This window comes from Lissotriton vulgaris, chromosome 9 (genome assembly GCF_964263255.1).
Source record: "Lissotriton vulgaris chromosome 9, aLisVul1.2, whole genome shotgun sequence".
In the NCBI taxonomy this organism is placed as follows: Eukaryota; Metazoa; Chordata; class Amphibia; order Caudata; family Salamandridae; genus Lissotriton; species Lissotriton vulgaris.
The window spans coordinates 448,332,893-448,345,988 of NC_141697.1; positions in this window are offsets into that span (position 1 = coordinate 448,332,893).

Sequence of the window (13,096 nt, forward strand, 5' to 3'; positions counted from 1 at the left end):
CAGTGCTGCTATCAGGGGCTGCAAATAGATGTTGAGAAGCAGAGGTGATAAAGCTGAACCCTGGGGCATTCCACATGTCAGCCTGGCTGGGATGGACACTAGATCCACTAGTTGGACTCGCTGGGAGAGTTCCCTAAGAAAGGAAGTCAGCCTGGCCAAAACCGTGCCCTGAATCCATAGATTCTTGATCCGCGATAGTAGTCGGTCATGATCAACGGTGTCAAACGCCGCGGATAAATCCAATAAGACCAGAGCATACAGAGTTTTCTTATCAGCCCTGAGTCTCAGGTTATCCAGCATGGAGAGCATGAACAATTCAGTTCTGTGATGAGCTCTGAACCCAGCCTGATTGGGCTCAAGGAGATAATTACACTCTAGGAAGTAGGTGAGAGAATGTAAAACATGCTGTTCTAGAATTTTTGCCAAAAAAGGCAGCTGAGAGATTGGCCAAAAAATTCTTAACATTTTTTGGATCTGCGCCTGGTTTCTTTAGAAGCGGAACCACCCGGGCTTCCTTAAAATTAGAATGGACAATTTCCGTCTCCAAGGAACGGTTCAAAAGGGCAAGCACTTTATCCTCCATACCTGGCCATCCCAGCTTCAAAATTTTAGGAGGGCAGGGGTCCACTGGAGAGCCTGATTTCACCCGGCCTACTAGGGTGGACAAAGACTCCTTGGTAAGGGAGGGCAGATTAGACAAAAAAATTCGTTGTCAGCCTAGGGAGAATGGAAGGAGGCTCGATTGAACAGAGATGGTTTGGGGTATGACTGATTTCTGTCATTAGATCCTTTATCTTGACCAAGAACAAGGTTTGAAAATCATGGCAGTCTTTTTGACTAAAGGTCGAGTTTGGCACCCTGACCGTCCACAAATCGTTTAGGACCTTAAACACTTCTTTCTGCGGGTTGGCAGCCTCAGTAATTGTCGCCTCATAAAATTCGGCCTTCCTCAAGCGGATGGCTTTTTTATATGCAGCAAACTTCAATGCATAAGCAGCAAGTGCACTAGGTTTGTGAGACTTACGCCATGCTCTCTCACATTGGCAGAGGACTTGCTTTTGTTCCCTAAGAGCATTATTAAACCATGGTGTCCCCTTTCCCTTGTCTACCAGTCTGATTTTATGGGCCTGTGCCACTACCTCAATCGCATCCCTAAGTGTAGATAACAGGGTAGCACTTTCGGTCTCCAAATCGTCCTTCATGGGTGAAAGGTTATCAGAATGCAATAAGATAACTGTCAGGTCAGTCGCTTTGACCTGCCTCCAACTACACAATGTTTTCCACTCCGGTTTAGCTTTTGCTCTTCTTGTAAAGAGCGGATATTGGCCTTCAATCAGATAGTGGTCTGACCAGGAGCATCGAGAGACCACTAAGGGACCTATAAGTGAGCAGGTTGACCAAACCAGATCCAATATGTGGCCTCTCTCATGTGTAGGCCCACCCACCATCTGACTAAGTCCCAAAGATGTTAAAACCTCGTCTAAATATTTTGTCTGACCGTCCTTTGGGGTTAATTCCCAGTGAAAATTAAAATCCCAGAGCACCACCAATCCTTCATAGCGGGTGCGGAAATCATGAACCAATTTCAAAAAAGGCTCCATTAACCTAATCGTTGTGTTAGGTGGACGGTAAACTAAGAGGAATACCACACAGTCTGTAGGGGAGCAGAACTTAACTCTCAGTACATCTGCGCCTTCAATACATTCAGAGCATAGTGTTTCAGTTTTCAATGCATCATTGAAAAGGAAGGCAACGCCCCCCCCCCCACGCATACTATTAGGTCGGTTAGCATAGATAGCAGTAAAAATTGGTGGCAAGGCCGCCACCAAATCCGGCATGGAGGACTCATGGAGCCAAGATTCAGTTACACAAAAGAGGTCCAGGTTGTCCTCTTGTAATGGCATAATGGTTGGAATGGCATGTGATGTAATGGCACATGCGTTGTAATAGTTGCATTGTAAAGGCATTAGGATGTAATGCCTGTGTTGTAATACTTCTTTGGATAGATAGAAACATAATTGCCTAAGTAGCATCACGAAATGCCTAGAACATAAGCCATCATGGATAAAGGAAAGCCTCCTTTGTCTCAGCACGCTTAAACGGATGCACTCATCTTTGAGATTTGACCTAACACAAACCTATTATTAACTTTCACAGGGCTTTTAACACTGGCAACGAAAGCAAACAATTGGGAAATCATGTTTGACACTCAAATGTCCTACAATCAACCTTCAACTTTATTGGTTAAGAAAAATGTGTTCCTTCTATAGTCCAATCCTCTCATTGAACTAAGAGGCGCTTTAGTCTCTCAACCTTGGTTTACTACAATATAGTCTATGCTGATTGCGCAAAACCTCATATCAAGAAATTTGAAAGACTATAAAAAAATCAGGCAGCCAAAATTTGTCTTTTTCTCTGAAAGTAGGAACACACCTTACTTACCTGCCCTGAATTGTTTTTAGCTACCTCACCAGCAGATGGCTAATTACAAAGTATTATATGTAGTGCACAAGGATATCCATGGGAAAAGCCTAATTTATCTGCCAAATGTGGCTAGAAATATTTTTATGTGAGGAATCTAAGATGTTCTAATTAATTAAGTGTCTATCAAGCAAGCTTAAACTAATTAAAGACATAAGAAGGTCCATGAAAGCCCTGGGATCTCGCTTTTGGAATGATCCTAGGCTTTACACAGATTTCAGCTTTCCCCCGTTTTATTCACTAGGTTTCCAGACTCACTTAATGTCTCTCAAGTAGACCCAGTTCCTCGGTTCTGATGTCTGGCTGGACTTCAATGTTAAATGCTATCATCTTATTCTATTTTTCTACATGGAATCTGGCACTGATCCTATATTGCCTGTTTTTTCAGACCAAGCTGCCCACAATGTGACTTGTCAGTGCCCAGGTTCCTTAAATAATCAGATTATTAAATACATACAAATATATTAACAGCACGGGGTTACACAATGGAAACTGTAAGCCACGTTTTGCTATAGAATTGCCATGGACCAGACCAGGAACGACCCAAAATGATTAAATGATATCCAAGTCTTTGCAGTGTCAACATTTTAAAAATGTTACATGATTATGGCACCTCTGAACTGGGTAAACCAGGGTGGTAGCAGTAGATGCTATTATACCATGAGACCTTGTAAATATTAAAGACGCAAATATCTGAAGGACATTCTCTTAAGTAGCTTTATCATCTATCATATGGGATAAGGAGGATGACTCCAGCCCCAGAGGTTCTAATTTGGAAATTGTCAAGTTTAAAATGTAGTTCTGAGAAACTTCTACTTACAAAAAATATAGGAGCTCATTACTGATCTAACACCCAGAGCTGGAGCTTAGTCTTATCAATCAGTGTGCTTTGATAAAAAGTGTTTCTAGAAAAGCAGGCATTTCCCCCTTTTTGTGAAGTTATGATAGCAAGGTGTTGCAGGATGTGAGCATACACATAGGCTGCCATTTTGGAATGATTTTTCTTCATTTAGGAAAAATCATTCTAAGGTGGTCTTCAGTGTGTGTGTGCTTGTGTGTTCATGCATGGGAAATATCTTGGCATGATTTTCCTTTTACTTAGAAAAACAACCCAAGGTTTCTTTCTGGGTGTCCATAAGCTTGTGCATGCACAAGTTTGCCATTATAAATGGTTTTGGGCTTAAACTTTGGAAAGCAAACTGGCAAAGCCAATAGCGTTGATTTGCATGTAAAAGGCAACACCTATTGGCTTGGCCAAAGTTTGATAAAAGAATGCTAAACATGAAAAATGTAATTTCCCAGCTAAGACTTTGTACTCCATTCTGGACCAGAACAATTTTAGATTGTTTTAGCCTGGAAATGCTCCTACAATATTTTGGGGGATATTAGCAGCACGGCCTATTTTTCCCTCAAAATGGTATGAGAAACATAAATGCTCATGTTTTAGCCAATGACAGATCGAACTAAGGGGCCAATTAGGATTGCGGTGAATCCGCATCCTCCAGGCCGGGGGAAGCCACCGCCGACCTGGAGGATGCGGATTCACCGCTGCGGTGCCTCCAAAGACCCCCCGCCACATTAGGATGGCTGGGAGGTCATCGGCGGACGGGAAGACAGTCTGCCGCTTTTCCCGTGCGGTCGGCTTCCGACCGTGGTGGAAAAGCTCTAATATGGTGGCGGTGTCTATCAGACACCGCCAGCCATATTAGGATGTGCTGCAGGACATGCCTTTCAGTGGTAGCAATGCCGCCATGGAAAGGCATACGGTCTTTTCTTTGGGGGCCCGTTGTGGGCCCCCAGGGTGAAGGGGTGTGGCACATGGGGGTACCTATGGTACCCCCCTGCATTTGCATGCACAATGCAGCAGGCACCGTGCGGTGCCTGCTGCTTTGTGCATGCAAATGCTCAGCATGCATATTTAACTTTGCAGCGGGTGCTGCTTAAAGCAGCACCCGCCGCAATGTTAAATATAGGGGATGTGACCGCCAGGGTGACGGTCACACCCTTTGTGCTCATGAGAAGCAGACAGCCCCTGAGTAGTGACCTTGGATGGATGCCAAATTCCAAACAAGTTGCATGGTCACCTGATTTAATAAGGAATAACATAAAAAAAGCCCAAAAATATTACAAAGAATGGTATGATTCCAAACATGGTGCAAAAGAACATTCATTTAAAGTTGGTGACTTTGTTAAAGTTCGTCTATCAGACACCGCCAGCCATATTATGATGTGCTGCAGGACATGCCTTTCAGTGGCAGCAATGCCACCATGGAAAGGCATACGGTCTTTTCTTTGGGTGCCCGTTGTGGGCCCCCAGGGTGAAGGGGTGTGGCACATGGGGGTACCTATGGTACCCCCCCTGCATTTGCATGCACAATGCAGCAGGCATTATTTGTCATTGGCGTATTACAAAATATTTTGACTCACCTACAGAATGTGGTGAGATGCTCATGAGATATCTGTAACTCACAGATATTCATAATCTGTATTCCTCACAGAGGGCCCTAAAGGGGCGGGGTGGCTCTTCCTCTGGTGAGGTTGCTGGGGTCTACAGTACTACTGTTCCATGAACAATATTTAAAGAATTTAACAACATAGGGGCACATTTACAAGAGAACGGTGGAGCGCGGCATTAAGCCAAAATTCTTAACACTGGGCTTCGCCATTATGAAACTGCAGGGATACACTGTATTTACAATGCAATGATATGGCGCACCCCTGATTTTTCCTTAGCACTGGTGCTAAATTCAGCTGCCTTACTGCAATGCAGGTCCCCTTGCACCATAGTGCAAGGATGCCTGCGTTGAGCGAATAAATATTTATGTGTAGGAAGGTGTCCCTTCCTGCACATAAACAATCACTAATTGTGATTTGTAATTCCTATATTTTTTAATGGTTGTTTATGTGCAGGAGGGACATCTTTTGGCACATAAACAATCATTCATTGGGATTTGCTGTTTCTATGTGTGCTGGACAATGCAGCACACATAGAAACAGCAAAAACAAGAAGAAATTAATCATTACTCCTCATTTTGCCATGTTATGACCAGATTTTTTTGGGGTCTTAATTTAGGCTCTGCGCCATATTTACGCCACCCTTATAAATAGGGGGCAGCATCAGAAAACAATGGGTGTTGCAGCAGAATACCCAAAACAATACCTATTGCCCACCCCTTTCACGCTAAGTGCTGTGTGAAAGGGGGTCCTTATCCACAAGGCAGCGTTAAACCACGTTAAGTGTCTCAACGCCGTCTTGTAAATAAGACGAAGGGTTTATCGCCCTAGGAGCGTCATAAAAAGTGACGTTTCTGTGGTGATAAACTGTTGTAAATATGCCCCTTAGTATGCACAAACATAGAAAAATTCATATTTAGAGATTATCTTAAAAAATATTGCCTCTGACGTCCACTGTCGTGGCTGTGGATTTTTATGTACCTAAACAAGAATTTCATTTGCATTCATTTAACAAAATGGCCAGAGGAATCAGACTTTTGGGAAATAATCTTTTCGCACATCTGTTGTAATGTGCTATTGAGGCTCTTTCTTTTATTATGGCTGAGATTTATTCCATTTTGGATGCAAAAGGGATAATATGAATAATTCTTCCTTCACTGTCAGTGCAGGTGTCCTGATGCATATCTGGAATGAGGTGCAATCATTTGCTGGGCTTAAAAAACAGGATTCACATTTATATTACTTTTTCTTGCTATGAAGTACAATTTTATATCATCTAAATCCTGGTCTTTGGACTTACTACGTGAAATAAATGTAAATTAAGTTAAAGCAGGCATACCAAATGGGAATACACAAGCTGAGACCAATGAGAATATCACATATCTGAATTCAGTTCAAATTTCATATCTGAATAAAGTTCCTATTTTATCGTGCTCTTTGTGGGACATCATTTTCACAGGTGCTCTTGTATGTTTAAACACCTCAAGCTCGACATCCTATTAGAGTCACATGCTTTCAACCATTTCCAATAAATTTCCCTTAATATTATACATGGTTTGATTTACTTCCGGTTTCATTTACATAGGGGGATACTTGCATTAAGCCAAGCTTTAGCTTCTTTGCATAGCTCATTGTGAAGTGATCTACTCCTGTCTCAGACCTGCCATCTCACATAGTGCTGCCAAGTGTCACACAATATCAGGACTCGCTCATCAAATGAAGAGCTGTAATCAAGCAGTGAACAGAAAAGTCTGAAACCCAGGTTTCCAGTTCGCAGTGTAGGCCATTTATAGTTGAGAGCCCATGGGTTTTACAAATTGCCAGTCGGTGGGAAATATGCCTTTTTGTTTATTGGAAAGCAAAGGTGTTGTAGCCTAGTTCTAGTTCCCCCTGAGCCTTGAGCCAGTGGTTTCTACCAGCTATCCTGCGCGAGAGCACCCATTGTTCCCCGCCATACCTATTGGCTCCCCAACATTCCACACTGCCCCGGTCCCCTCTCCAACTGCCCAACTGTCATTAATTGATTTGGCAAATTGACCTGCGCACCGCTTGAGGTGTAGGGCTGTTAGTAATAAACCTAATACTTATTTACAACAACTTGACTACGACTACTTTCTACAAGTGGCGACAAGGACCTCAGCCCCTCACCGCGGACCCCCCGCTTTCCAGCTTAAAAACAGATGTAACCTCTACAAAGGCACGGCGCTGCAGCTGAGCCAAGGAAGAACTGGTATCAGGTTTTTCCAAGACGATATCCTGGTCATGGGTAGCAACCAATCTGAACATGACACACATCTTAGGCAAGTTTTTAATAAACTTAAAATGCATGGTCTGACTGTTGAATTAGACAAGTGTAAAATATCACAAGACAAAGTAGTATACTTAGGGCACACCATTAGCCAAGAGGGCATCAAACCTAAACAAGGATTAGTGGACGCCATTCTCAATGCTCCTTGCCCATCGAGCAAAGATGATGTCAGAGCTTTTTTTGGTCTGACCGAGTATTACTCGAAATTCATAAAAAACTTTTCTGAGAAAACATACAGCATTAGACAATTATTGAAAAATAAGACAAAGTTTGAATGGTCCATGGATTGCCAAAACACCTTTGAAACAATTAAAAAAGAAATAAGCGACGCTCCTTTTCTCAAAGGATTTGATCCAAATGCAGAAATCTTTGTGACCACCGATGCTAGTAACAAAGGAATTGGTGCAGTGCTAGCACAGAAGGATACCTCAAAACAGGAATGGGTTGCAGCATTTGCCTCTAGGTCACTCACCCCTGCTGAGGAGAAATACTCAGTAATCGAGCGCGAAATGCTGGCATGTTCATGGGCGCTCAATTACTTCAGAGCATACATATGGGGTTACAACATTCATCTTCGCACAGACCACAAACCCCTAATCAAAATACTGTCTGCCTCCGGTTTGCAGAATGCTTCCCCACGACTAAGCAAAATGTCTATCAAATTACTGGACTATTGCTACTCTGCTGAATATTGGCCAGGAGTTAAGAATAAAATCGCCGATTTCCTCAGCAGACTACCACTCCCACACAGTAATGAGGAAACTGATACTTCAGAGGATGACGAAAAAGTGGCTCTACTCTTCAATACAGAGTTGGACGGAATATCTGCGGGAGAATAGGAACAACAAATGGCTCGTGATTCAACCCTCCAAGATGTGTGCAAATGTGTGAACACCAGGTGGCCAGAGAAACGCCATCTTAGTGACAACGTAAAAACTTTCTGGAAAATAAGAAATTAACTCAGTTTGGAAAACGGAGTGTTATACAGAATTGGTAAAGCAATAGCCCCCATCACACTCAGAGACAGAATACTTAAACTCTGCCACATTGGTCACCTGGGCATCTCCAAAACTAAGCAAAGAGTCAGAACCAGTTACTGGTGGCCGGGCATTGACAAGCAAATTGAAACACTAATAAGGAACTGTGTGGAGTGCAGTGATTCAGACAAAACCCTCAAGACATCTAAAGTCTCTCTCTCTCCACTCCAACCCCCCCTTGATGGCCTGGGAGAAAATTGGTGTTGACATTGCGGCGCCCTATTTTTTTTAGAACAAATAACCTGCGTTTTTGTTTCATTTAGAAGATAGCCTGACTCTTCCCCAAACAATTTAGCCATCTGAATTAGAATAGGAAGAGTTTGTTGTGGATTATTTGTTAGCACTGCAAGATCGTCAGCGTAGGCCAGTATTTTACTTGAATAGCCATTGCATATCACTGGAGCTATCTCTGGGCAGTCAAGAATACACTGTATAAGGGGGTCAATATACAGCGCGAATAGGATAGGGGAACAGGGACAGCCTTGCCGAGTCCCTCTTTTTATATGTATAACCCCTGATTTCTCGCCCATTGCTGTTACCTTAGCTGTTGGTTCTACATACATGGCTTTAAGGGCCCCTATAATATTGGGACCAAATCCCCTCGCCTCTAAAATTGCCCAGAGAAAGCTCCAGTCCACACGATCAAACGCCTTCTCTGCGTCGAGCAGGATCATAGCGACATCCCCCCCCACGGCAACCTGGGCATCAAACAAAGATATTGCCCTACATGTATGATCCGTTGTACCCCGACCGGGGACAAACCCATGCTGCCATGGGGATACTAGACCGCCAATGACCCTGCCCAACCTCTTTGCCAAAATTTTAGAATAAAGCTTAGTATCGGAATTTATTAGTGAAATGGGTCGGTAGGACCCCGCCTTTTCCGCTGGTTTCCCCTTTTTATGGAAGATTGCTATATTTGTTTCTTTCCAAGAGGAGGGTGTTAATCCTGTACACATAACCCCATTAAACAAATCTACCAGAAGCGGAGTGATTTCGGTTTCTATTGTTTTATAGACTTCTAAAGGTATCCCATCGGGGCCTGAAGCTTTACCTGAGGCCAATTCCCGCAATGCAACTGTTACTTCTAGTAATGAAATTTCTTCTTCCAATTTTTTTTTAACTGAGTCTTCTAAAAGTGGGCCCCGATCTCGTATTCCTTCCCCTGGTTTCTTAGTAGGTTCTTCCTGCTCATACAACTGCTGATAAAATTTCTCGAATACTCTTAAAATGTCCTTACTTTCTGTATACCTGATCTCATCCTCTTCTATACATACAATAGTGTTTCTTGTTTTTTCCTGCCTTAACCTGAGGGCCTGCCTTCTCACCGGTCTCATATCTTTTAACCCTATTCGATTGGTATTCTCCTGTGACTTAGATTCGTCGACTCTGCCATATATTTAGGGGTAAAAATCAATGCCAATGTTGAGAAAATTGTAAGTGAGAATTATCTGCCACTTACTAAGGATATTGAGAAGGAATTAAAAAGAATAGATGTGCTACACCTCTCATTAATAGGAAGGGTAAATGCAGTTAAAATGTCTATGTTCCCTAGAGTTCTCTACTTATTTCGGGCCATCCCTTTAGCAATAGAGGACAGGATCATGAAACAACTTGAATCTATGTTTATCAGATTCGTATGGCAATATGGCAGGGTAAGGCGATCTACAAACTTAATGGCACTGCCTAGAGAAAGGGGTGGGATGGGATTGCCGAATTTAAAGTTATATCATTGGGCATGCTTGCTAACCCATATGACCACTCTATTTCAATCTACATCTGTACCTGATATAACACCTGGGTTTGTAGATCAACAATGTCCGCCCCAGATATTTAGGATGCTATTGGGTGAAAAGACTATAAATGTATTTCAGTGTGAATTGGAACGAAGCTTTTATAAAAAAACAAGATTGAAGACACTGATTGGCGCATGGAAAGTTTGGAAAGCAATTATGAAAATGTTTAATATCCCGAAAATCGATTCCTATCTGCAACTGTATAACTCATCTCTCTTTCCTCAACTAAAACATGATAATAATTTGCTGATGTGGAAAATGCTGGGGCTTAGAACCTTGGGAGATTTATTGGAAGAAGGTGAAATTCTGGGGTTCGAAATGCTGCAGGAAAGATTTGGTATTCCAGACAGTCAATGGCTGGTTTATGGTCAAGTTACCAGGGCAATTAAGGCAGTCAAGCCACAGATTTCACACACAGCAGATTTCCCACTGATTGAGTTACTAAATAGAGGTTGTAGGAAGATTAAGATTTTATATAATTGCTTATTGGACCAAATCCCGGATGATATTGAGAAGGTTGAGTCTAACTGGGCGACAAAATTAGGAGATTCTGATGTTGATCTGGATCTTGCTCTCGTATTGAATAAAAAAAATTTCCGGGCATCAAATCTTCGCGCACAACACTACAAGACTATTTTTAATCTTTACCATACACCCGCGAAGATATTTGCCTGGGGTCTAAGCGAAAATGATAATTGTCCCAGATGTAATGAAAGCCAGGCAGACATTGTACATATGTTTTCTTCATGTAAACAGTTGGAAAATGTTAAAAAAGAAATAATGAAATTTATGGAGGGGCTGCTAGGTCAGTCCATCGACCTATCCCCTACCTTAATTTTACTGGGTTTAGGCGAGGCTGAAAGAGATCTAATATTTTTATCTGTTGCTGTACTTAGAATCTTAATTTCTGCGGCGTGGAAAGATACAAACCCCCCATCCTTTCAGATGTGGCTCTCGAGATTTCTAGGAATTCATAACATAGAATCCTGCCTCTATGAATATAAAGGCATGAGGCAGCGTAAGGAGGGTATACGCTTATGGGCTCCTGTAACTAATTGGAGAACAGATAGAAATGGATAAAATTTTTGTTCGTCTCCAATTAATTGAAACTGATTTCTAACCCTATTTATCTATTTATTTTTCTCGTTCCCGCTAACAAGATGTAATTAAAAATGTATGTAAATATATCAAATATTTATCAAATTCTTATCATGTATGTAATAATTGTTGAAATCTGTCCATTTATGTACCATTTTTATCAATAAAAAAAAAAAAAAAAAAAAAAGACATTGCGGCGCCCATTGAAGGACATGACGGAGAGATCAAGTATATCCTAGTGGCTATAGATCATTTCTCGAAGTGGCCAGAAATAAGGATTGTTACAGAACTAGGTAGCTCCACAATTATATTGTTCTTGGACAAACTGTTCATTAGCGAAGGATTACCAAAATTTGTGCTCACTGACAATGGTCCACAATTTTGTTCTGAAGCGTTCAAATCATTCCTAATGAGAAACTGCATCACTCATCATACCACTTCACTGTACCATCCTGAAGGTAATGGCCTCACCGAACGTTTCAACCGTGTACTGAAATGACACATACAGCTGTCAAGAAATGCAAAACTAAACTGGGAGGAAGAAGTATTCAAACTCATTTGGGCTTTCAGAATATCTCCCTGTGCCAGCACCCGTGAGGCACCCTTTGTGCTCATGAGAAGCAGACAGCCCCTGAGTAGTGACCTTGGATGGATGCCAAATACCAAACAAGTTGCATGGTCACCTGATGTAATAAGGAATAACATAAAAAAAGCCCAAAAATATTACAAAGAATGGTATGATTCCAAACATGGTGCAAAAGAACATTCATTTAAAGTTGGTGACTTTGTTAAAGTTCGTTTAGAGAAAAAAGTAAGGAAAGAAGAAAGCAGATTCACCGCTCCATTGCAAATTGAGGAACTGTTCAACAACGCGGCCAGACTCAGCGATGGGAAGGTTTGGCACATGAGTAGATTGGCAAGATACCATCAGGGGGCCAATGTTTCCAACCAACTGCAACATGGGACACATTGCAAAGACTTGTGGGTTGATGTTGATAGATCCAGTGTAGGACAATGTTCCATGCTCAGAAATGCTAGTTCACACGCTCTCCCACCTGCCACTGACTCAGCTGACTGTCAATCATCAGACCAGTTTGAGGGTGTCAATCCTCACACTCCGATCACCAATCGGAGTTGTTACGGTGACTCCCACTCTGACTCTGAAGCCACGTCTGGCGGTCACAGCTTCAGCGGTAGGTCGGGTAGAACCTGTAATGAGTCTCACTCTGACACAGAAAGTGTTCCCGATGCCCTTGTTGCCAAGGGAAGATTCAGGAGAACCATCCTCAAACCTAAATGTTATGAAGACTTTGTTTGTGACTAAAGCCGACCTGTTAATTTAGCACTATTGTTTCTCTTTGCCACACATAGTGGCTCATCTGTTAAAACTCGCAAGAGAGGAAGATGTGTTGTAACCTAGTTCTAGTTCCCCCTGAGCCTTGAGCCAGTGGTTTCTACCAGCTCTCCTGCGCGAGAGCACCCATTGTTCCCCGCCATCCCTATTGGCTCGCCAACATTCCACACTGCCCCGGTCCCCTCTCCAACTGCCCAACTGTCATTAATTGATTTGGCAAATTGACCTACGCACCGCTTGAGGTGTGGGGCTGTTAGTAATAAACCTAATACTTATTTACAACAGCTTGACTACGACTACTTTCTACAAAAGGAGTGGCTGCTCATAAACTAGCAGACACAAAACCCTGTTCTCGTAATCCTTGCTCCGCCTTCTCCAATGCCCATCCACCGTTCTCATACAGTGAACAGAGAGGGGATTTGCCACAAAAAGAAAAGCCCCAAGCCAGAGCTGCAAAATAAAAGTGTAATAAAGTTTATTTATTACCATTTTATTTTTCAGTACCCAACTTGTCCTGAACTGATTGTCATTGTGGGCGGGGCTATTGCTGTGGAGTTGCAGCACGGAG